The sequence below is a fragment of the Furipterus horrens genome, unplaced genomic scaffold (assembly GCF_987537825.1).
Source record: "Furipterus horrens unplaced genomic scaffold, mFurHor1.1.pri manual_scaffold_3, whole genome shotgun sequence".
Lineage (NCBI taxonomy): Eukaryota > Metazoa > Chordata > Mammalia > Chiroptera > Furipteridae > Furipterus > Furipterus horrens.
In genome coordinates, this window is record NW_028327173.1 from 142,492,784 (window position 1) to 142,518,481 (window position 25,698).

At 36.4% G+C, this 25,698-nt stretch overlaps 1 pseudogene; it reads left to right on the forward strand.

Annotated features, from left to right (window-relative positions):
• The first annotated feature begins 1,879 nt into the window (after window positions 1-1,879).
• LOC150016236 (S-phase kinase-associated protein 1 pseudogene) overlaps window positions 1,880-25,698 on the forward strand; it is a 61,178-nt pseudogene continuing 37,359 nt past the window's right edge.

Here is a 25,698-nt window from a genome sequence, read left to right on the forward strand (position 1 = left end):
AAGACATCCAATTGCAAGGCATTTGACATTCTTCTTGCCTGTAAATTAAGCATCTTTGATGATGTCACAGACTCAGTTTAATTTTCAAATGGAAACAAACTTTAAATTAAAATAAACTTTCCATGTTTTTTGTTTGTTTGTTTGTTTTTTCTATTTTCAAGCTTGTGACCTTGGACAACCTCATTAACATCCTTCTAAGTCTTATTTTTATTACATTAAAAATGAGATTAATATATCTTCAATGAAGAGTGATTATAAGAACTATGTGAGTTTAAGTATGGAAAACACTAGACTTATAACTGGCTATCAATAAATGATAGCTGTTATTGTTGTTAGTGGTAGAAGACTCATGAGATTAGAAAAGTACTTATGGGTTGAATGCTATTCTTGATCCATACTGATACTAGTCACACTGGGATGGTTGGAAAGGAATTATGGATTGTTCACATGGCTTTAGATTCAGTTGGCTTTTTTGTTATCATCTTTGAAATTCAAATCAACAGTCATTTTTCAGTGCCTCTATATGTAGTACTGTTTCAACACTAACAGAATTCAAGAGATTTTTGTCCCCAAATAGTTTACAAGCAAGTCAGGCAATGGATGAGCAGATAGCAAACTATAATATAAGACAAAATATGATAAGAGCACAGGCATTTAAAGATATTATTGTTCTCTGTTTTGAGTAATAAAGGAAAAGACAGAAAGCAGTAACCACATGTACTACCATTTTTGTTGTGTTGTTAACATAGATAAGGGGTATCTTCAGTCATGCTGCTAACAAATGGCAGAGGCTGCATTCAAAGTCCATCTGTTCAAGTCCCAAGTTGACACTTTCAGCATCTATTCTAAACACCTTATACTATCTTAGATGCTATAGTTTTCATATTGCATGTAATAACTAATACGTACTGGTTTTCTTGGTTTGGAATAGATACACTTAGTTACTGTTTGGCCGCTTGAGTTTTTGTTTACAATTCCACTTTAATGGTTAAGCAGGGGAACAATTTTTAACATAATTCTCATTGAGTTCGATTTTTCAGCTGTTTTAGACTTAAACAGGCATGCTGATTTCAAAACTGCAGTTAATTTTCTTCTATCACGTCAACTTTTTTTCTGTACAGCTTATCTTAAGCAACCACTCTAGGCTGGATCAAGCCTAGTTCGAGGGAAGCACTAGTGCTCTCCTATTGGCTGACAACAATCCTCCCTCGAGTGGGGTGGGGTGGGGGATGACCTTGGAGACCCGCAACAGGTTCATACTTGTCTAGGCTATTCAGTTACACATGAGACAGTGTGGTGAGAGGTTGTGTGCCGCTCTATATAGTGAATTGTATTCCGAAGTGTAGGCCGAGTTCTTGTCTGTATATAAGGAGCTAGCAGATTTTATTTTTTTATTTACATACGTACTTATTTCCTTTCTTTTAGATCATGTCTGCCTCTGCTATTTCTCATCATTAGTGCCTAAACAACCCTGATTTGTTTTGTTATATCTGTGGTAGTTTCACCATTCCTAGTCAAAGGACAAACATCAGCACATTTGTCAGGCAAGCCTATTTTGTATATTTTAAAGTAAAACTTGGTGATCAAGATAGGTCTTGGGTCCCTCACAAGGTGTGCAAGCAGTGTGTCGAGAGTTTACGGATGTGGGTGAAGGGAACACATGATAAATTGCCATTTGGTATACCTATGGTTTGGCGAGAGCCCAGAGATTATTCAAGTGACTGCTACTTTTGTATAGTGAAAATATCAGGATATAACAAGAAAAATAAATGTAAAATAGAATATCCCAGTCTACCATCAGCTATATGCCCAGTGCCTCATTCAGCTGAAATCCCAGTGCCAGTTTTCAGTGAACTACCCTCTTTCGAAAAACAGGAGTATGGGTGAAGAACTAAGTGACATCAACGATGAAGATTCTGAAGTTGAAGATGACTCAGTTTGTAAGGGATTTGATCAGCATGAGTTGAATGATTTGGCACAAGATTAGGGACTATCCAAAGAGGCTTCAGAACTCCTAGCATCAAGACTGCATGAGAAAAACTTGCTTGAAAAAGGAGTGAAGGCATTCTACTTTTGATCAAGAGAAAGTACATTTCTGCAGTACTTTCAAAGTGATGGTGGCTTTGTATATTGCCATAACATACATGATTTAATGGAAGAATTGGGAATTCTAATCTAGAACACAAGTGAATGGCGACTGTTCATCGACAGTTCAAAGCGGAGCTTGAAGTGTGTCCTCCTCCACAATGGCAATTTATTTGGTGCAGTCCCAATTGGCCATTCAGTTTGTTTTTGTGAAGAATATGAAGACATAAAGAATGTCATTGATCTGTTGCAATATCACAAACACAATTGGATAATCTGTGTTGACCTGCAAATGGTCTGCTTCCTTCTTGGTCAGCAATGCGGATACACCAAGTATCCCTATTTTCTGTGTATGTGGGACAGCAGAGCTCATGAGAAGCATTGGGTGGAGTTGAATTGGCCTCCAAGATCTGACCTCAAACCTGGTGATCCAAACATTCTACATGAGCCACTTGTTGACGGAAAGAACATTATATTCCCATCTGTGCACATAAGACTGGGTCTCATGAAGCAATTTGTTAAAGCTTTGCCAACTGAAGGAGACTGTTTCAAGTATCCTCATTTAGGCATTTCCTAGCCTGTTGTTTAAAAATTAAAATTAAAAAACTTTAATATATATGTTTGGCAGCAGAACTTTACTACCTGTACACAATTTGACTTACAGTAACAATATATAGCCTTTATGTGAATAAAATAACTCCAAATAAACAGTATATTCATGTAATTTTTTCTTTGTTTTCCTTTGTATGTACATTTTGTATGATTTTGGGGACAAAGGGAGGGTATCCTGTATCTTAAAAACTTGACCTGATAGAGAAAAACTGGGGTCATTTTTGGATTCAGATGCCAAAAGTTAGTCAAAAACAATTGTCAGATCTAACTCGATGAAAACTGTGTTCCCCAGCGTAATCTTTACAGAGAATTTCTCCCAGTGTCCTGACTTGAAAAGCTAGCATAGAAAGCAGGACCATAAGCAGTAAGTGAAGTCCGACAAAAACTGTGTGGCAAGAATTACTTCTTGCTTACAAAATCACTTTATTGGCCGTAGCTGCCTTTCTTTGCTAGTAGGTAATATTTTACGATATTTCATTATGTTTTTTGCTTTAATTAGCTACACAAATGGTGTACCACCTTCAGGGGCAAATACTACTGAGAACCAACGCCATTTGGAGAGGCCCAGATCTCCCAGTAATGAGATTGCCTTGTGCAAACCTTTTCATATTTCTGTGGTGCTCTTTAACCCCTTAGGAACTTATGAATAAACAATGTTGCCAAAACAATTCTGTCACTTAATTCCTTTCTATGTTGCATCATGATTATTTATAAACTAATTTTATTTGCCTTACCAACGTAAAAGCTAGGCCAAGGCAGTAGCTGAAGTAGTACCTTGCACATAACAATTATTGAGTGAATGATTCATAAAACTGAAATATTTCTAGGGAATGTTTGTATGTTTAATGCACAAGAAAAACAGCAGTATTGGATTATAATTCAGTACAGTAATGAAAGCTTTGAAGAGTAAACACCTTGTAGCTTTTAAGTTTCTTTGAAGGCAGAAGCTATATACAGAGCTCAATTTTTATGCTCAGATATACAAAATTATGTTTAATTAATGTTTTGAATCAATATAAAATGAGAATGGTTTATAATGCCATCAGAATTTAAAAAAATTCCAAACTCTAGCTTTCTATGGTATTTTGCCCCCTCCCCACTTTTTCCTCTCCTCTGGAGACTGGAAGAGTCCCTGGAATGACCTCGCTAACAGCTCTGCTTTCTCTACAGCACTTTAGTGTGAAATCTTTTCCTCCTTCAGAAAGCTGGAGGGAGCTTCCTGAATGATTGATTGGTGAGGTGTCCCCTGGACACACTGGTGCAAACACCATGCAGCCACTGATTGATGTGCTCGCTCTTTCACGAACACATTCATTTTCTCTTCTCTAACTCACACAATTTATTCATTCCACGATGCATTTATGCATCCATTATCACTGTCTTTCAATTTTTAAGCAGGTGAAAAGATGAAAACTTAACGCTTATAAGTTTATAAGGCTTATAAGGCAGGCATATCTTAAGTAAAATATCTGATCTTCCCATATATCGAGAAGAATATTTCCTCAAGGGTTTCTTTTACTCTGATTAATCACAAATTTAAAACAACTTTGGAATTTTGAAATCAGATAGCATGGAATAAGGCTACAGACCTCTACAGACTTGGGTTGAGTCAGCTATTAACACCTGGGCTAACACGGGGATAAGGAGATCCAGGGTTCTATCCTTGCTTCTGAGTTTGAGAAAGGCAATTACACATCTTGGACTTTAGCTTTCTTGTCTGTAAAATGTGAGGACGGGACTAGATGGCTTGGAAGGCTTTTACTAGCTACAGTGTTCTATGATTCCATAACTGACTGACAGGTAGAAAGATCAAGAAGAAACCAGACACTCAGGAGAAATTTAGACCAAAGTCATTACACTTTTAGAGGGAAGTTAACCATGGGACACATCATTAATGTAATTTAAATATGAACGATTTGGCCACTTTGGGAAAACAATGGACAATTTATAAATAAAAGAATCTGCAATGTAAATCAAGATTCTATAAAGGTAGGGAAAACCCCCTCCAATCTACATACAGTTTCAAGTCAAACATTAATATTATAAATATATCTGGGTCATTGTTTACACTGGGGTAAGAAAGGGGAATTATGAGGGAGAGCAGAAATTTAGTTTAAACATTGGTTAACCTTTGGGTTTACAAAGAAGAGAAGGCCTCATCTGATGCAAGGGAAGAGTTGCTTTTGTTTTCCAGGAAGACTTATTTCCACATGGTTTATCACTCCAATGAACTGCAGAAGAGCATTTTCAAATCAACCAAACTAACACGTTTTAACTTTTCATGAAATTGGGCACTTGAAATGTCTTAACAGCCTTCCACAATAAAATAATTTACAGTGATATCTGTAAAAACTTACAACCACAGAAGAAGGTTTAAGGAATATGATCCAGGACATTCTGAAGCAAATACTAAGAGTCTGAGAGGTAAGTGTCATAAGAAGGTTAAAACACAGTGGTGAACATTTATTTCTTCATTCATTAATTCAGATATTTGTCGAGCACTTAATTGTCAGGCACAATCTTTAATTAATTTTGTTCATCCATATGTCCTTACTCTCCATAAATATGACACATATTTACATGATAATGTGTATGTTGTGGTATCAGTTACCGTATCCCACCTGTCCCCCCGTCAGTGTTTTCCCTTTGGACAGTATTTTTCTTCAAAACTCTGCCTGCTTTTTCCTGAGCATTGGGATTAAAGCCAGACTGCAGTAAGCAATTTGTTCATCCTTGGAGAGCACATTTGCACTACCCCATGATACAGGCATTTAAATTATTTTATTTGTTCACCTGTTTTGAACATTAAGGGGGTACGTTTTCAGTCAAGGGATTTGGCTTTAAAACGTCAATTGATGTTAATGAGAATTGGTAATGAGCCCCTTCTTATTAATTAGTGGCATCATACCTGTGACTATAGGAGGCTGGCTCAGACGAGGGAGCTTAACGAGGTGATAACAAGGAGAAAATGTTTCAGCCTGGATTTTGGTCTGGTCCATACTTGACTATGCAGACATGCTTTAGGAGTTGATGCTTTAAAGTAAATTTATTACCTGGCTCTTATGGCTGTGTAGACCTTCCTTAAGAACACTCTGTCTTTTCTAGAAAAAACACTCATTGCATAGAAAAGACTGAGGCAGAAAAAGGTAAATCGAAAGAGCAAGAATATGATGAGATTTTCTCTCCTTGTTTATGCAGAACCCATTTGAGGGTGAAACAAACTACCTCTTGCTCTTCTGTTTGCCTCCATTAAGGAATTCCACAGCTATCAGCCTCACTCCACACCAAGGGGCAAAATTCCTTTCTTTAGGTAAATTGAACCTCTAACTATCATTCAGGGTATTACAAGGATGAGTTAGGGAAATAAGAGTCTGATTTTTATAGCATCTTTCCTTGAATATTATATGATCATTTTGGTATGTGAGTAAACACACAAGTTTTGATCTTGCATATTTTATCTACTTGAGCTGCTTCTTCCTGCTACAGCGCATGACCTAATCCAGGAAGAATAAAATGATCGCAGAATAATAAAATTTTCACTGCACCTAGCAAAGGACATAAAAGTTGGATTATTGATTTTGTTTGAATGATGTGCTGCAATTTCATACGCCAACAGACTGGAGCACAAATCCTGGCCTGCCAGCTTTCATTACTGGAACTCACTTTCTTGCCACCAAGTAACTTCTACCAAGTCACAAAATAAATCTGGATTTCTTTACTTACTGAAAATGAATCTCTTTACCCCCAGGTAATTAATAGGAACGTCAAGAGTGCAGTAGATCTGCTTCGATTGGGAGAGGAGGGGAGATGCGTGAACGCAGACCTGGTACTATTTCTCTAGTTTGCAGTTGTTCCACACCGAAGATAAAGGTAACATGCTTGCAATTTCTACATCTTCACTCTATCTCTTTGCCCACTTGAAATAGTGTTTTTGATTCTTCCAAATAGTTTCACTGTGCCAGTTTGAAACTAGCGATAATAAAAGTAAAAAGAAAAAAAACGTACAGCAAAACCAGAAGTAAAAGCCAGGTAACACGTCGGAGTGTCCAGGTCTCATCGCTGTGTACGCCCCTTTGCTTCTGCCATCGCACATTCACAGAGCGAAACCTGAAGCCCAGATTAGCCGTCTGACAGTCACATTTTGCTGATTTGAATGGGAAAAGGTGTAGATGACAGTATAAAATCAATGAAAGGCACTGCAAAAGCCATAACCGTGTCAGTTGGTCCATGATACGGTTCTTATGTACAAAAATACACATTAGGAATCCACGCGTACCCGAGGTTTATTAGTATACAAGTGACACCCTATCTCAGATTTATTTTTCATTGGCAAGAGTCTTGCAACACAAACAATATACACATACCAATGAAATTATTAGAATTTTACCCAGTCCACAAGAGCTATAAATATAATTGCCAATAATAATTGTATAAAGGGCAAATAATATTTAAACTTTTATGCATTATAGTTTTTCTTCCTTGCTCTAATATCTCTAATAAAAACATGTCTAAAGTATCAGAATTATCAATGATTAAAGATGGAGAGCTTACAGGAATAGAAAAAACTTTAGAATTACATTACAAAATTCCAGATCTTTGAAATATTTTGTCATTAATTGAGGAAGAAGTGGTCTATATGGCTGAACAAATTGGGAATGCACACCTTTTACTGGACAACAGGATGGTGCATGTACTTTCAGGGACTACTGTCCCTGAACTTGTCCCTTCAGAAAGCAGCCTCTTATGAAACATATTTATTCCACAACCTGGAGAAAGCCCGGCATTTTACAGGGAATTAGGAAAGACTTGTGATTAAAGAAAAATAACGACAGTGGGAAAAAAAAATGGGTGTTTAGATTAAAACAAGTTTGGGAATGAGAGAATTTTTCATGATTACATTCCCTTTTCAAAGCATAACTTCCTTTTTCCTCCCCCCAAAAGAAACCTGAGACAAACTTAAAGAGATACGTGGTATAAATCAACATTTCTGAGGGTAACAAAGGCATGGATAAATTATTTTAGGTAAAATTCTTTATGATGAGATGAATAATTATTGAAACTTTAAAAAACCTTCCATTGTCTTTATATCAGTTATTTTTCTCTTCTTGTATCTTTGCAGGACATTGCTTAAATAGAGAATAGAAAGGAATATGCTGTTCCAATCTGAGCATTTAAAACAACTTTAAAAATAGCATATTACTTCTGAATTTGGAGCTCAGAATGTCTTTTCTGCTATCCCTTAAGTTTGTGTGATGTGTTAGGGAGTGGCGAAAACTGGCACCACATAAAAGTAGGTTAAATTACTTACAAGCACTGTGTGAGGCAATAGGAGACCAGCCAACCAGCTTCCGATAGAATTGTATAAGCTATAACCTGACAACTTAACATCTCCAGAAGACTAGAGTTCTGTGTCTTCAAACAAAAGGCCATACCAACAAGAAGGTCCACAGCAGAGAAGAGAGGCTTATTGTTAACACAGATAACTTAAAATGTCCTCACCACAATGTGCCATATAAATCACAGAAACTGCCATTTGATAAACATCAAACTAAGAGTTTGGGCTTTTTTCCTCCCACTGAATTCATGCAACATGGCAGTTCAATTTTATGTTGCAGGCCAATATAATTTGAAGATATTGAAGGTACAAAACACATGATCAGAAAGTTCTTATATGGTATTTTATACCTAACATTGCTGAATATGTTTTGAAGTTCTATTTTTAAAATGAAATTAGAGTATGGTGTTTCAAGTATTATATACCTAAACTAGTCATTAAATACTCACTATGTATCATTTGTGTATGGCTCTGGAGATAAAAAGACAGACGAGATCCAGGATCCAAGAAACTTAGAATGAGAAAAGAGAAGAGGAGAGTGGAGGAAGGTATTGAAGTAATAACTACAATAATGATATGAGAAGTGTTTTAGCAGAGCTATGTGTAAAACTTTGTGAGCGTGCAGTTTTGGTGCTAATAATTTCGCTGATTTTAAACATCGTATATGTAATCTTACATTTAACTTTTAAATATTTATTCCCATATGCTTCCAAAATGTCACTTAGTGAGTTGGCCACTTTTGATTCGTGTTACCTGTAGTTTTTATGAGTGGTACCAAGCAGTCTACACATATGTTCAATTAGTCTACCTTGAGAAGAAGTTCATTGTTAAAAAATGGATGGCAGGCTGTGGATACATGGAAGTGTCTTTTTGAAACACCCAGTGTCTTTAAGTAGGAAACTATATCAAATCATCATTTACACAACATCCCAAACTAGACATCACAGCCTTACCCTTGATTTCTCCATTTTCCTATGTCTTCTCCTCCAACTACTTGGTCAATGGACTCTTGTTGATTCTAGCTCAGAAATGTCTCTATAAACCACATATGTCCTCTCCAATCCCATTGCCCCAGTCCATACCCTTACCATGTTTTCATGCCTCCCTTCTCTCCTGTCTTCCAGCCTGAGCTATCAAGTTTCTCTTTCTAAATAACAAGGCTGTCCATCTCATTCTAATGCAAAACATTCTCTACCTGCTTTGTTATCTGCAGGATAAAACTCAAACTCTTTTGCCTGGCTACAAGGTCCTTTATACTTCAGCTCCAATCTACCCAGCCAGTGCTCCACAACCACCCTTTTGGCTTTGTAACTTATCAGCTTACATGTCTGCTTCTACCTTATTCTATTGACTCAGAAAATCTGTACATTCAACCCAATGCCTTGTACACAGTTTACTGCACATGCACATTTAGTAAACCAAAGCAAATAAAACTATGGCACTCGTTTCTCTCAATTACAGCACAAATGATATTATTGTTAAATAATACCATGGAGGTGGGAAAGGGTAGGGAGGGGACCAATGGTGATGGGTGGAGCCTTGGGGTGGTGAACACACAATACAGTGCGCAGGTGATGTGTTGTAGAACTGTGCACCTGAAGCCTGTCTAATTTTGTTAACCAGCGTCACTCCAAAACATTCAATAAAAAGGAAAAATAAATAAATAAATACATACATAAATAAAACCAATAGCAAATTCTTACATAACACAATGTGACTGACACTGTTCTAAGTACTTTACATATAGTAGTTCATGCAATTTTCGAGCCAATTGGTAGTATTATAACATTTATAGAAGGGGAAATTTGACTACAACGAAATCAGATACTTTGCCCAAGGTGTTCAGGCATTCCCCAAATTTCCATGAAAGATGTTCAATCGTTTTAAAAGAAACATACACATAAACAAATAGACAAAGGTTTTGTGTTAAAATTATTTTTGGAAATCCTGGGTTAAATGAAGATAAAAAAGTTTATTACAAGACTTTACAGAGCCTCTACTCTGCCAACAGGTATAATGACATGTGAAGCTTCGCTAAAGTCAAATAAACCCTGACTCTCCAGACACGGAAGCTTTTTGGTGGCCAAGCATCTTGTGGATCCAGTGATCCATGAAACACACTTTGAAAAATACTGGTGGGAGGTTATTTAAGGTGTCATAATAAAATCTGTTATCAGTTGTTACTCACATGCTTCTTTCTTTTCCTCTCCTTCACCAATACTGAGATAGGTCATAAGTTCTGTGGTCCTGCCTACGGGCAGAGAGGTAAACAAATAAACTGTCAAAGACAGTAGTTAGTTTCCTTTTCTTCTTATCTTCTTTGATTTACAGGAAATTTAATTAGATATTAAAATGAAACTCTTTATAATTTTTTAATTGGTACCAAATATAGTTCTTAATTGTAAACTATAGTATAAAGGTTTTTATGTTATAGCTAGAAGACTTCACCTTTCTATGCCCAATTGAGAAATGCACATTACAATTGTATCATCCTTCAGTTGAACTTCTTCATGTTTCTAAAGGCAGCAAGCAGGATGTGTGCAGTTAGGAATAACAGGACATGGGTCTGAGCCAACCAGCTGTGTGGTCTCACTATACCTCTCAGGTTTCTTATCTGTATATTAAGGATATTTGAGTAGTAATTTCTCAAGTACCATCTAATTCAAATACATGCAAATTGCTCCTCCAAATTCACTGAAGCATACAACAGAAAATTATTAAATAAATATCTAAACTACATTGGTGGGAGTTTTTTCACCATATTATAAAAAAACTTCTACCGATAAAATTAAACATAAATAGTAGATTGTGGAAAGAAAGCATCATCAAGAGAAGTGAAGAACAGGAGGTAAAGGAATAAAATTTTACTGCTTCCTTGGTAAAGACAATTTTTTTGAGGCTAGAGAAATGGCAGATTCTTATATTCTGGTGTACAGGAACTATATGAATAAAACATGGTTGTGCAAATGAACCCGCAACCTTATTCCAAAGCACCATTCGGGAATAATATGTTTAATGTCTCATCAACTTCCCCAGAAAAGTGAGAGCAAACCTGTGCACATAGACAAAACAACCATAACAAAAACCAAGGTAGGAATAAATCTGCTATGCGGAACAGATTTGATCGACATGTGAAGGTTTTCAAAACTCTAAGTAATATGCTAGTCACTTAAAAATATTCCCACATTTCTGCTTTCTCCCATCATTCTATGCCTTAAGATTCATCTGTCAACTTTGATGAATCTTTTTAAGTACTCCACCAAGCCTAAAAATCCAGACCACAGAAGAGCCCTCTTCGCTTTGAAACTATGTGATCAATCCATAGATCATTTACCTGCAAGGATTATTTGGTGAAGCTAAAGCGGCGCATCAACCAGCAGCATCTGAGGGCTGAGGGGCAGAACGTCAACAACAAATTGTCATTGGCATTCCATTTACGAACCTTCAAAGGGCATCAGATCTTTTCCACGGGAAACCAGATCAGGTCAGACTAGAGCTGACTATTTCTTAACAAGCTAACCATCAAAAGAATTTACGTTTTGAATAAAAAGGCTATCATTTGTTGATTTGAATATCAAAGGGATCCACTGCAAACTCCCAGTCTAGAAAAACCTCCCTAAGCTACACTAGACAGGTGTTTAATAATCTATTATTAAGGCACGATTTTAGGTTACTCAGAATTATAAAAAATAGCTGTAACTGTGAAGCTGCAAATGGGACTGCACAAAGAAATGAATGTTATTAACATACTATTAACAATTCAAAAGAATAAGTTGACATACCAATCAAACTTGTTAATTGACTGTCAATGGCCTGTCCCTGAATATACAACATGACTGAATTATAGATTTCAAATGCTGACAGGAAGACAGTTCCATTTGCATTAACTTCCTAAACTGATCAACAACCAAACTGCCACATACATTTATAATGGGAAGCTGGATCATTTCAATATTCATGGAGCTCTGTAATTGTAAATTAGGTACTGGCAAACAATACAATACTGCACATATTCTAAAATACCCTAAATTTCATTGACCTATTTTCATTCTGATTTTAAAAGACACAGAAAAAAGTTTCATCTTGAAGTGATCATTACTTTAATTTATGGTTTGTGCCTTAAGCAAAATGTGTTTGCAACTCAATTTGCCGCTATGGTTTACAGTTGCACTCTAGAAGCATCATTGGTCCAGAATATATGAGGTAGAACAGAAGATACAAAAACATCCTTGTCTTACTTGGAGTTTCTGAAAACAGAAATATGAAACAAGATGGTATATGTCCTCGAGTGACAGTCAAATGATCCATTATGACAAGTTATTTAGCAAATAAACATGAACATAATGAAAAGAAGGTTACATATTAGTGCTGCACTGGAGCTTCCTCAAATCGACTTAAATAGGCCTGCTGTTCTGAAACTATACTTCAGAATCTTCAATCATCCATCAGTTTGGGAATCAATAGAGTAAAAGGGAAGATAAATGAGGGCTAGAGATCGTGCCTAACAGAAGACTTCATGAGAAATGATCTGAAATTTAATAGTTACCAACATGGAAAGATTCCTTTCAAATGCTTCATATGACCTCTTAAAGAATGAACACTGATTTCCTTTTAAAACATTTTACTCCCAGAAGTAATTGTTACTTTCGTCTCAGACATTTTTGTATGATCATTATCTAGGCATCACTTTTCCAGCCACGAGAAGCTGCTCAGCTTCCGGCAGCAATCCTGGAGATTTTGGATGTGTCCTCAAGATTTTGAATGTGTAGACTTACTCTCATTAGTTTCAGTAAAAATTGTATTAAAAATTTTGTTGACTTTTTAAATCATTGCCTATTGTTAATCACTCCTAAATAATTTGATTGCTATCCTTAGATAATTACTTGTCCCGTCAGTTAGGATTTAAAAAACAATCTGTCCAAATAAGCAATAATATATATCCCTAAAAGTATGTAATACACACACAAAAGATTTATGTTGTATGTATATGCATATATAGGTGATGTTATATTACTTATAAGATATATTTAAAATATTTTATCTTACATATAAAATAGATTATTATATACATTTACTTATATTTATACATATAAATAAATACAATGTTAATATGTATATGTATATACAGACATATCTATATTTAATAAAATATTTACAATAATTTTAGATTTACAGAAAAGTTGCATAGATAGTATACAGAGTTCTTGCATAAGCCACACTCAGTTTTCCTTATTGTTAACATCTTACATTGTCAAAGTATACTTGTCACAAGCAGCAAATATTGATACATTGTTATTAAGTGAGGTCTACACTTTAATAGTATTTCCTTAGTTTTTGCCTATTGTTCTTCTATTGCAGGATCCCATATTACATTTAGTCATCATGTCTTCATAGGTTCCTTTGACTGTGATAGTTTCTCAGACTTTCCTTGATTTTGATGAACTTGAAAGTTTTGAGGAGAACTCATCAGGTATTTTATAAATGGTTCTTTGATATGGGTTTGTCTGTTCTTTTTTTCGTGGTTAGACTGCGGTTTTTGAAGTTTGGGAGGAAGACCACAGAAGTAAAGTACCATTCTCATAAGTAATGTATTTTAACTTTGAATGTTCTCGGGGTACTCAACATACTTAACTTATAATATTTTGTTAATTTAGAAATAAAGGTAAATTATTTAAAGCATCAGTAATCTACAAAAGAGGCTATGTGGATATAACAGAAAGATGCTCCATTACTAATCAGTAGTGTAGTAGATGTCAACGTATGTATTTGGCCATGTCTGGGAATGCCTGCAGGTCTGGCAGCCTGAGTCCCCCCCACATGTGTTTATAAGAGAGGGAGACTAGAAACAAGAACACATGTCCTGGACTAAGGGAAAAGAAAGAAAGTCACAAGTTTGTTTTGGGGTCAATGGGCAAGCTTATTTGTGTGTGGGGAGGGACAGGAAAGGGGTCAAATGGGGATAGTGGTGATTTTAACTATACTATTTCTAAATTTTTTAGGGCAGGAAATATGCTAAGAGAGCATAAAGAAAAATTTAAAAGAGTCAGTTGATAGACATTAGGGGCCCTGATGCAAGCTACTTCCAAACTGATCAGAATGTCAGGAAAGCGTTGGTGACTTGGGAACAGATTGAGTACCATTAGCCTAAAATTTAGTGCCTTTATTTAGTGTCAGTAGTGACATGGGTAGGTATCATTCCCTAAAGATGACATCAGTATAGCAAACCAGGAAAGAAGACAAATAGTAGAAGCTCCATAAACAGCCAAGAGTACCAGTTTTTTATATTGAATATCTATGTAAGCTATTTCTTAGGAACATGCAACATCTTTGAGAAGAAATGATAGGGCTGAATTTTTCTGAGAGGGCAAAGGACCTTGTCAGCGACACACCAGATTAGACAGTTGCTTATCTATATGCCTGAAAAACATTAAGTTAGAACCAAAAGGCCCTGGAAGGTCCCTAACATTCTCTGAGTTTCCATAACCATGACATGGGATCCAACCTACTTCAAAGGGTTGTTGGGAGACTGCAGATGTGGGAGTGATTTGAAAAGTATAACAACTTCTTAAGTAGACACTTTGGGTTGCATGCAATGGAGGTTCAAGAAATGGAATTTGTGTAAAGACACAGGGGCATTATAAGAAACAGAACTTTGGAAAAATGCCTCATGAGTCCAGGAATTAAATTCCTGCTCTGAATTGGTTTTAAGAACATCAGAAACAATTGTTCAGGAATCTCCATTCTAGCATTCAAACAGTCTAACAGTTCTTTTATTTTTGTCTCAGCTTAGTGTGAGTGTGTGTGTGTATGTGCTTTCTCACTTCTATAATTACAGTGCACTTATTGACTGGTGGTACTCCTAAACTATTTAAGTGTGTTATTCTTAGAACATAAACATGAGCAGTAAAGGGAACGTCTTAATCCACCATGCCAACTTGTCTACCTGTTAGGTTCTAGCTTCTCATGGGACTGCAACTTCACCTGCCCTATGGAACATCATTGTCCCTCCTATTTTATGACACTTTTTTATGAATTCTTTTCACCTTAGCATCCTGATACTAGTCCAATTCATCTCTTCTTGGGAAGAATGTTATTCTTCTTGAATTTTAGTTTGTGTCAAGCCATTGGATAAGGCCATTGGATGACTAATGGAGGACTGTTCTTGAGTCTTTCTGGGACAAAAGTCACAGATGGTGACAAACTTAAACACTTTTTGCTCAGCTTCTCTCAAAACCTTATGAAACAACTGAATGGAGAATTATTGGCTTAATAGTGAATTATTCAAAGTGAAGATTTTGCTATAAATATAACTATGACCATGCATGTATACTGCACTTCCCATGAGGAGAAGTCATCTTTGACACATAACCTGTCATATATAAAGGATATATTCCTGCAATTACTGATAGCATTTATTCATAAATGACATAACAGATAAGATTTTAGTTGTGAAGCCTAGCTTCACAGGACTGGTTTCTGGAACAGACTGTACAGTTCCCGTTTATATTTGCTATCATGAAGACACTGACAATTTCAGACGAGTCGCTGATATATTGAAATAAATCACATCACAATGTTTACTATCCAGAATGTAGTCAAGAGCCTCTGAGTGAGCCCCTTCCCACCTTCCTCTCCAAAATAAAGCCCCTGAGCAGCCATTCTTGTTCATAAAAGAGCCACAAGCTTAAGTTCACACAATCTTAGTACGGTTTCCCAAATAACTCCTCAAAACTCACTGTACTTTAGTTATGGTTGACACCAACCTTCTTGTCTGTTTTTTTTTTTTTTTCCTGCCCACAATAAGTTAGAAAGCAACAAATTGGAGAATGCAGGGAGGGAGTCACTACACTCAAGCTCGTGGACAATACCAAGAAGTGAGAGCAAGGCAACTAGTACACGGGGAAGAGACATAAGGACCACATCAACCAAGTACAAATACTCGGAAAACCAAGCAGGGGTAAACAGACCTGTTAACCTCAGTAGCCTTTGGGAGAATTTCTACTTTAGAGTAAAATAATTAATATTCTTTAAGAACAAGTAAAGTCTTCAATATATTCTTTTTAACATGAGGGTAAACTGAAAAATATTTTAGAAAAACTTTTTATTCAAAATATTTAAACAACATGAATCATTTGAATATTTCACTTATATAGAGTATTTTCCCTCTGTGAATTTAGGATAAACGGAGTATTTTGTACAATGGTTTCTCAACCCACTACTTGTAATAAAAATTCAGATACTAATTTTCATTTATTTTACCTCCTTTTTTTCCCCTTCTTCCCTATCTCAGGAGAAGAGTTTCTTTACAACAACTGTATTATCTTCTGGTTCTTATTTTTTAGCCTCTGAGCTCAGGCAATCCATTTCAGAAAGCCTTTCAATTCCTTCAGAGTGCCCTTTTCTTTGTTTCCAGGTGTGTTGGGCCTAAGGACATCAATATGATCTGTAGAGGATTCCAGCAAAATTGTTACTTAGCGATACTCATTAATTTTTCTGCAAGAACCCTAAGTCATTCCTTTCACTTTATATATTTTCTATATAACATTTTAACACCTACCCATCCTTACAGTTATTCATGTCTTGACTATTGATTTATGAAAAGAAATTCCCAGAAGTCGAAGCCCACAATATATTAAATCATTTCCTCTTGGAAATCATTTCTGCATACCTCAGTCCTTCTTGCCCCATCTCCTACCCAGATGACTTAGTTTTTTTTTTTCCTTAATGGGATCCCCCAAATACATTCCTTATGCAGTTTCAGTTGGTTTTTATGGAGATTTTATCCTTCTCAATGCAGCTCAGTGGTACAGCGTACCTCTGAGCAAGGTGCCCATAATCACACCACTCTCTTTGCTCTCATGCAGAACAGGAGACAGTCAGCCAATCTGAAATCCAGTATTATTTAGAGGGCTTTGTTAGCTTTAAGGATTCTCCTGCCTCCTCCTACTGAAGACCTTTTAGTTCAAGTCAAACTTCGTTCTCTTTATGACGACTCTTTCTCATGTTGACTCTCTTTTGAAGATGCCACTGCATATTTTCTCTTGTTTAATAGTTCCACCTTAATCACTAATACAGTCACAAATATAGATGTGATTTCTTCAAGTTATTAGACATAAACTTTATACATAAAATGGAACAGCTTAGGTAAACTGTTGTCTCAGGGTGGAGTAGGAATGTAAATCTAGGAAGTCAGTTGGAAAAGAAAACGCCTTTGAATTACAGAAAAACAAATAGGAATTTTAAGTTAAAGTGACCTAAAATGTGGATTAAAACACTCTGAACTGAATTTACAGTAAGAGAATACCATGCGTATTTAAAAGGTAGTATGGGGTTGAGCGATGAGAACTACCGTGCAGGGCCCTTGCACTTTTCTCTGCACCCACTGTCCTGGGAGCTTTGTTTAATATAACTAGTGAATGTATTACAAAGAATAATTATAGCTGAATACACATGTGTACCAGTTTCTCCATTTCATTAAAGATTTAGATAATAATTAGAGCTTCTTAAAATTTCCTATTTGAAAAGTAATATCAAAATTTTTCATGTAATCTACAAAGTGCTGCAAAAAATGAGATAATACATTGCATAAAACTTTCTTGTTCTAATATTGACTCAGAATACATTTATTCTACATTTAATTTAGAAAATTAAAAACAATTTCTAAGTGATTTTAAAGAACTATTAATAAATAGCCTTTTATGCAAGATTTTCTTTACTTCCTAATTGTATAAATATCTCTTTGATTTCCTGCCAGACTTTGTAGAGATTTTTACCAACATACCTTCCAGGCACCTGGCACTAGCTTACACCCATGTTTATATGTCTTAAAGTGGAAAACTGAAGTGAAAGAACTATGTAAAAATTTATCCTTGTTTACAGATTTAAAAATTAGAATTTTTATCCTCAAACAAGGAATATACCTTTAAAAAATTGGAGTCTTGGGGAATTTTACCTCAGTGTGAATAATTAAGTGCCAAAAGTAAGATTTCTATTTGACATGATAAGAAAAAAGGCAGGAAAACTTTCTAATGAAAAGAGACATCTGAATAGATTTGAACTCATCACTGTTAATAACTAAGAGAGATACTTTATTCACTAGTTTGTCACACCAAATGATAATGATACTCTAACTACATATCACATTTCATCTAGAGATCTCAGACATTTTATAAACATCTCATTAATCTTCACAAACCCTCAGGGAGGCTATGGTACCTGGGAATATTACAAGTATAAATTAACTCTAGAAGGATCTTTCCATATTGTCTCTAAATTCATAAGAGAATAATATCAGGAAACTATTCTAAATGTGATGCCACAATTTATAATTTTTTTAATAACTTTTCCTAGTCCATGCTGACTGATCACTCATACAGCCCAAGCCTCATTTTTAAATTCAGGATAAAAGGAAGAACACAAATACTAAAATAAGTACTCCTTAAATGTCTTAGTTAATTTTTTCCCTAGACCAATGAACACAATCTATTTCAAGAGTTGATACAGTGTGTTTTTCAATTGCTTTATCAAAATAAAAAATAAAGTTTTGTTTCTTTTCTTAAGTACTACCTGCTTATCAGAAATTAGATTCCATTTGGCATTCATTTTGTCTACAATTCCCTTTTTTCTACACAGGCAATGCTACACTTTCCCTTAAATATTTTCAAAGCTTTGCTTAAAATAGCATCTAAAGTTTCTTTGTTGACCTGATCCCACTCTTTAATATCTCTTCTATGTTATCCCGAGGCCATATATAAACCATAACTGACTCTCTTTGATTCTTAGACCTCTCTTCTATAAGTGTTGTTTGAAAAACACAATTTTAAATTTTAATTGCAGTTAATAAAGATATTCTTTGGGTAACTCTTGCATTTCCCAATCATGTGGCTGAATTTACCCTCAGACTCAGTGGGTGGGAACTGAGTAGTGACCACATGGAATAGCCTTTAAATGAAGCCAAAGCGCAATATGCATATTCATCTATGCATGCATTCTTTCAACGAGCATTTATTGAGCTAGATACTGAGAAATAAAGGTAATTACAACAGAGGCAAGACTGTGATGTACAATACAATGTCAGTATAGTATGCGAGTTGTCCTGGGAGCAGAAAGGCAGAGCACCTAACTCTGCTGGGGGTCAGAGAAGACTTCCTTGATGAGACATTTGACTTCCATAGGCTGATGATGAGCATAAAATAAAAACCAGAGTTTGGAGAATCCTCCTAGACATTCAGAAATGATTAAATGAAATATTTTACTCCAATGTTCATAATTATTATTGAGATAAATAATCATGCCATGTTGTCTGTAGTTCACACAGTGAAAAATAATTCATCATGGCTACTAGGAAAATAACCAAACATAAATTACAGGTTCCAGTGGTCAGAAAACACAAAATAACAGTATTGTTTTTTACTATAAACATAGTAAGATAACTTTAAATTAAATGTAGAATGTAATGAGAATCAAATAAGATTAAAGCGAGAAGGAAAAAGTACAATACAAATGTAAGAAACCATTTCTGTGAAAAAGGAGTAAACTTTCAATCCAGTCATAGAAAGCCAAAAAACTTCCTTTTGATAATCCTTAAATTAAATTACATTTTTCAGAATATGTCCCTTTGTCTCAAAGACATCCGCAGTGTTCCACATGATGCCAAAGTGCAGCCAGACTGAAGTGACATTGTTTAGGCATTTCTTCAAAGACAGGAATAAGATCTGGCAGATTCCTTTACACAGGGGAAAAGGCATAGAAGGACACGCTCTGGGGGGAATGTTAACATTCCTGCCATCTGCAAGACAGTCCCTCTGTTACACGATGACAATAGCTTCTGAAGGTGTTAGTACTCAGCAGGACTGTCTCTTTGTTTTTTAAAAAAATTACATAGCTCTTACTTTTCGATTGAGACTAATGATTATCTTTAAAAACATACACACTTGTCCCCATAATATGTTAGAGTTCAGTTTGGAAAAACTAGTTTTTACCACTTGACAGGTAAAATATGGAACCTATCCAAAATTAAACTACAAACAAAAGTAAATTGACAAGTTAAAACAACAACAAAGTTTCTCTTTTATATTGCAGCTATATGACAGTGGTGGCACCATGGGTGTTCTGTAGCGACATTGAAGTGTGACTGACCTGATGCAACAAAACACCTAAATTACCTTGTTAACATGAAAAGAGTATAGATGGCTACTTCCATTGTCAAACAATTTGATATACAGTTTCCACTAGTTGACTCTGAATACAAGTACTTCAGAACACATATAACTAATATATGTTTATAAAAGTAGATGTAATATAAACACATCTAGACCCAAAGTAAGTGCTGCGTAAGGAGTAATCTGAAAGGACTTCATTAATTCACAAAAGGCACGGGGTGCTACTTAGTAGTGCTTGTCAGTGCATCAACCTCACAGTTATGGGAGAAGCCAGTGGAGATGCTTCTTATATATTGTAGAAGGTGACATTCCAGATAAGATATTCACAGGTAAGAAGTTTGAAATAGTGTGCAAAATAAGCAATCACCCTACAGTATATACAAATAGAAAAGCAATGTTAGCAGGAAGGGAAAAAGGAAGCCTGGCCAGATTAAGTATTAAATCAACTTGATTGGCTTTTACTGGCTTTACAGGTAGACCTAACAAAAACTCAGTAAAGACATGTAAAATATGACTACAGATCAACTGTTAATCTTTGGCAAAGCGGGGATTAAATTTTTAGTTAATTTTCATTATGAACTAGGTGGAGTTTGCACTTTCAGTTAATTGATAGTAATTTGGTACTGTGCCAATCAGAATCCATTCTGATTGGTCAGTGCCTGTTCAATAATGATTGCTAAATATTTTGAATATTATTCCTTGTTGGGATCAAATATGCAAAGGTGGTAGACTGGACAACATACTTCCACTATAATTTTATTTAACAGTATCATATATACATAACTTAAGAATCAAAAAGATACTATTCTATGAACCAATAATCCTTGATAATTGTTCTCTATTGTCCTTTCTAGCTCTGTTTCTACAATGTAATAGGTACTATATTAGGAGCTTTGCTTGAAAGAAAAGAAAGACACAATTTATGCCCTCAAGGAACTTACTAAGATACATAAAACAATTAGAAGATAGTTAAGTGTCAAAGTTGGTAGAAATAATTATAAAAATCCTAGCAGTGCAGAGGAATTTATAAGCAACAGTTGATTTCAATGAAGAGGCCAGTCACAAACCGGCCTTGAAAGAATGTAAAGATTTGGACAATGAAAGATGAGATGAAGGAAATGTGACAATCCAGGAAGTGAAAATGTGCATGGGGAGTATGCAGTGCAGTGAAAAACAAAACAAAACAAAAAAACACACAAACAAAAAGCGAACTGAGAGCAGTGAAACATAAGGCTGCCAGGATTTTTGCTTCTAAAGAGCCTTGTGAACTGCAGTGAATGGGCAGGGGGGGATGCTAATCCAACTGGCTGAGATGCCTTGACCCGGACTGGGCCACTTTTCCACTTTAGTTGTGCATGCCAAAAGGTCACTCACAGGCAGAGATGCTCTTTCTGGCTCTTTTACCCTTGAGACTAGATCTGCGAAAGGCTTAAGGCCCTGGGTCAGCTGGTGCTCTCTCCTCTGCGGCTTCCTCACCCATCAGACCGAGGGATAAACCCTTCCCATGGCAGGTACTTATTCTCACCTGTTTATTGCCTGACTCTGTCTACAGTCTGTCTCTATCTGTCTTGCCCAATCCAAAGAGCATTTAGCTTCCCAGGAGTTTTTATTATCTCAGACTTGGGGATTTGTTTATGGCAATATCTGGCCTTTGCAGGATGGAGAAGTTCAGTTTAGGCCCAAATCTCCAAGTGCTCAACAGTTTTCAAGAATAATCTGCAGCTTTCAGACACCATACTAATATTACATATAACCCATATTTTCATTTGCCATTGCTCTTGGTGTGTATTTATCTCCCTTGGAGCCCTCATGAGGACAGGGTGCGAGTGGTAGGACAGGATACAGGAACTCCTGGGTCTCTTAGCTCTGTGTTCTCCTAGCATCTGAACACAACCAATATGATCTAATGGAAGCCACACAAAATAATTTGAACTTGATGTAGTATACTAAGGGACACTGAAAGATTTTGAACATTAGAGTAACAATAATAGCATTGTAGCCATATATGCAGGAAAATTAGGATGGAGGGAGATGAAATAAAATAGAAGACAATTGTATAAAAAGTGCTAAATATGGCAATGGTAGAAAAAATGATGAAAGGGAGATCTAACAGGTTTATTAAAGGAAAAAAATGGCAGGACTTGTTAGCCAATTATAAATAAGAAAGGGAGCAAAAGGAATTAGACATTTGAGTTTAATAAACTAGGGAGCACAAGTCTGTTTTCTTAGCCAGGAAGTTACAGCTGCACATACTGCAGGGGAACACAGAAGTGCCCCCCACTAAGGATTAGCACTCCTCACTTCCGCCTTCCAGTGCTTTATTCTTGGGGGTAGGTAAGCACATGCGCAATAGTAGTCAAAATGCTGCAGGAGGAGGTTCTTGAACATAGAGGTCAGGGTAGGCCCCTGAGAAGCCCCTGGAAACTTGGAAAGTTGATTGGTTATTTTGAAAAAGCTCCTGGTCTTTCCCAAGATCAAGATAATATAATCCCAGGAACAAAGAAGAGCCCTCTCTTTCTTTCTCTCTCAATCTCTAACCCGTGCTCACCCTACGGGCTTGTGCATTCTCTCTCCATCACCACGTGGCCCTAGTAGCCGCCTGGCTGACTGCTGGCTGCGTAGACTTCAAGCTCAGTCTCCAAGCTCAGTTTCCAGGTAGGAGCCTGGATATCGCATCACAGCAATGGATTGCAGCTGGAACACAAGCTAAGCTAGTCAAATGGTAAGAAAGGCTAGACTGAACTAAGTTTTAATATGGCACAGAAACTGGCCTTTCTCTTGACCATTAAAGATACAGTTGGACTTTTTCCATGGCAGGACAGACAGAGATGGAACACAGGGGCATCCTTCTACCCAAATCAATCTTGCTACACCACAATCTCCCATGTGTGGATCAGTGAAATACTTTCCTCTTGATCCCATGAAAGAGTTCCACTTCCCCAGGCAACAAGGTGGTGATACTGAAATGTGACTTGAGAGTTCCTATTTCAGGAGCCTAAAGGATTGCTGATTTTATAGCATTAAGGTATATACTGGGGAAGAAAAGTCCACCACCCCCCTTCCAAGGCGGATGATGAAAAACCTTAGTGAAGATGAGGTGATTACAGGATATATTCAATTTCATTTTTCTGAAACGTAAGATTAGAAGGGAGGAAGTCATACATGAAGACATGCTATAGAACTGAAAGAACAGGTAGGCTAATTAATAGGTTATAAAAAATAAGTAAAAGATCTTAAAAAGCACAAAGGGCCAGGAACTGGGAGTAACCACAGATAGGACACATGAGGAGAAAAAGAGGGAAAAAGAGGCTGGCTAAGTAGGAGGAGAGCCAGGAAAGGCCATTAAGTAAAGGAAGACAATATAAAATTAAAATTAGGAATACTAAATAGGCTACATGTAAAGCAATGTCAAGATGGATGTTATCAACATAAAAACTACATTTTTGGCTATAGAGGTCTCTGAGCACATAATTATATTGATGAATCATTTAAAATAATTCCTCAATATCAATTCCCAAATCATTTGCTGCTATTCAGAATCATCCTCTTCATCCTATAAAGTTAGAAAGCACATTGTGAGGACAATCTAAATAAAATTTTTTCCTTTGTTTAAAGACTATTGGGTGTTCTCAAAGTTATTCTTTTCTAAGTTAAATGGTTTCGATTCCTTAAAACCTATACTCTTTTCCTTTCATTGCTATCCTATGAATTCTCCCAAATTCATTATCTGTTGATTGTCCCTAGAGTAAAGTATCTGATTATAGGGTCTGTCTAAATCTACAGGAGTAAGGAGAATGTATGCAACCCCTGAAATCTCTGAACACACGAGATGTTTAGACTTACTAGGGGTTTCAGTCAGTAAGAATAAACTCATTTGAATGAATTCCAGGACCTTATCTGTATTTTTCCCCACATTTTATAGGCTGTGTTTTTAAACTCTTAAAAATGTTAACTGAGATATAAGATGCAATCCATATACCTGGAACTGCTGTCTGTCAGCAACCAAATAATAATAATAATAATAATAATAATAATAATAATAATAATAATAATAATAATTGGCACCAACTAGTAAAATAAGAAATGTGAAATGAAAAGAAACAATGGAAATGAAAGCACTAGCTCTACTCTTCAGTCTGTGCTATGTTGAAGTGAGAAGTCACTTTCAAAGAAACGATACTGTGAGCAGAGCGCATCCAGTAGGTTATTTTGTTATTTGTATTAAGTTACAGGTAAAGTCATTTCAATGGTGAATAGAAACATCTGGGCTTTGATTCCCAGTCTTGGACAGAAGTGTACAAGGCTGATTATTGCAATTTTTTTCCAGGCTTCACAAATTCTATCTCAAGTAGTACTATGATGATAATATAGTTACGGCTATTTTTATATAGTTATTGGACTTAATGCATTTAGTCCACAGTAGTGGAAACTTTGATTTATTCCTTTAAGATCATCTAGGAAAAGTCTGAGTTATTTTTCCAAAACCCTCTTGAAATGGGGTACAGATCTTCCCCACAGCCCCTGGTTTGGGAGGTGGGGGAAGGAGATCACACAATATTTAAGGTACTTTGCATATCTATGGCAAGTTGGTAGCTAGCTAATAGCTGTGCTACTGCCCCAGGACAAAAGATGTACTTGACTTTCAGGATTTAAAAGAGGGGCTGGTAGCCTTGAGAGAAGGAGCACATTGGAGAAACATGTTGTAGCAGCCATGTGGGAAACAGCAAGCAGTTACGCAGTTTGTAGTCAGGATTCGGCCATGCGCCTGGGCACGCTGCTGCTTTGACCATGCCTGCTCCAGCTGACTCTGAAGTCACCAAGGACTCTGCCTTGCAGACCCGGACTCTATCTGGACCCTTGGAACTTGGGACATCCTGAAAGGACACTCTTTTAGGACGTGCGCCTTTCCTGGACTTCAGCATGATCCAGGGTAACACGGTACATGCTTTTCTGGCCTATTACATGGAGGCTGAAGGCAACGTAACCCAGATCCCAAACGAGACAGCTGACAGAAGGAGATGGGGAGCTATTGGGCTTGGTTTTGGCTTGCAGCCTTTTGGGGAGCAAGGGAAGTGCTGGGCGTTGTGGGAGAACAGGACTCTGAGCTGAAGCACTCCCAGCCCCCACAAGGTTAGAATATTGTAAATAAAGAACTGTTTTTCTCAACACTAATTGGTGGGTCATACACCAAGGCGCCACGTGAATGGGCCCTGGTTTACTCGGTAACACTCTGACATCCTGAAGTACTTACTAAATGCTCCTTCAAAGGCCTTGTCCATGTAGGAAGTGGCAACTGCCTAGAAGGTTCCAGCCCAGCACATATTTTTATTATGGTCATATTTTCTTAATGAAGAAACTGAGATATAAAGCCAATATTGTTAAGCTTCTAACACAGAAAAAATGATTAGCTACATTTTTTACTAAATTCTGATAGCAGTTTTACGATATTAAGGTTCATATCCATTTTGTAGCTCAGTAAACAGACTCAGAGAAGTTCAGAAACTT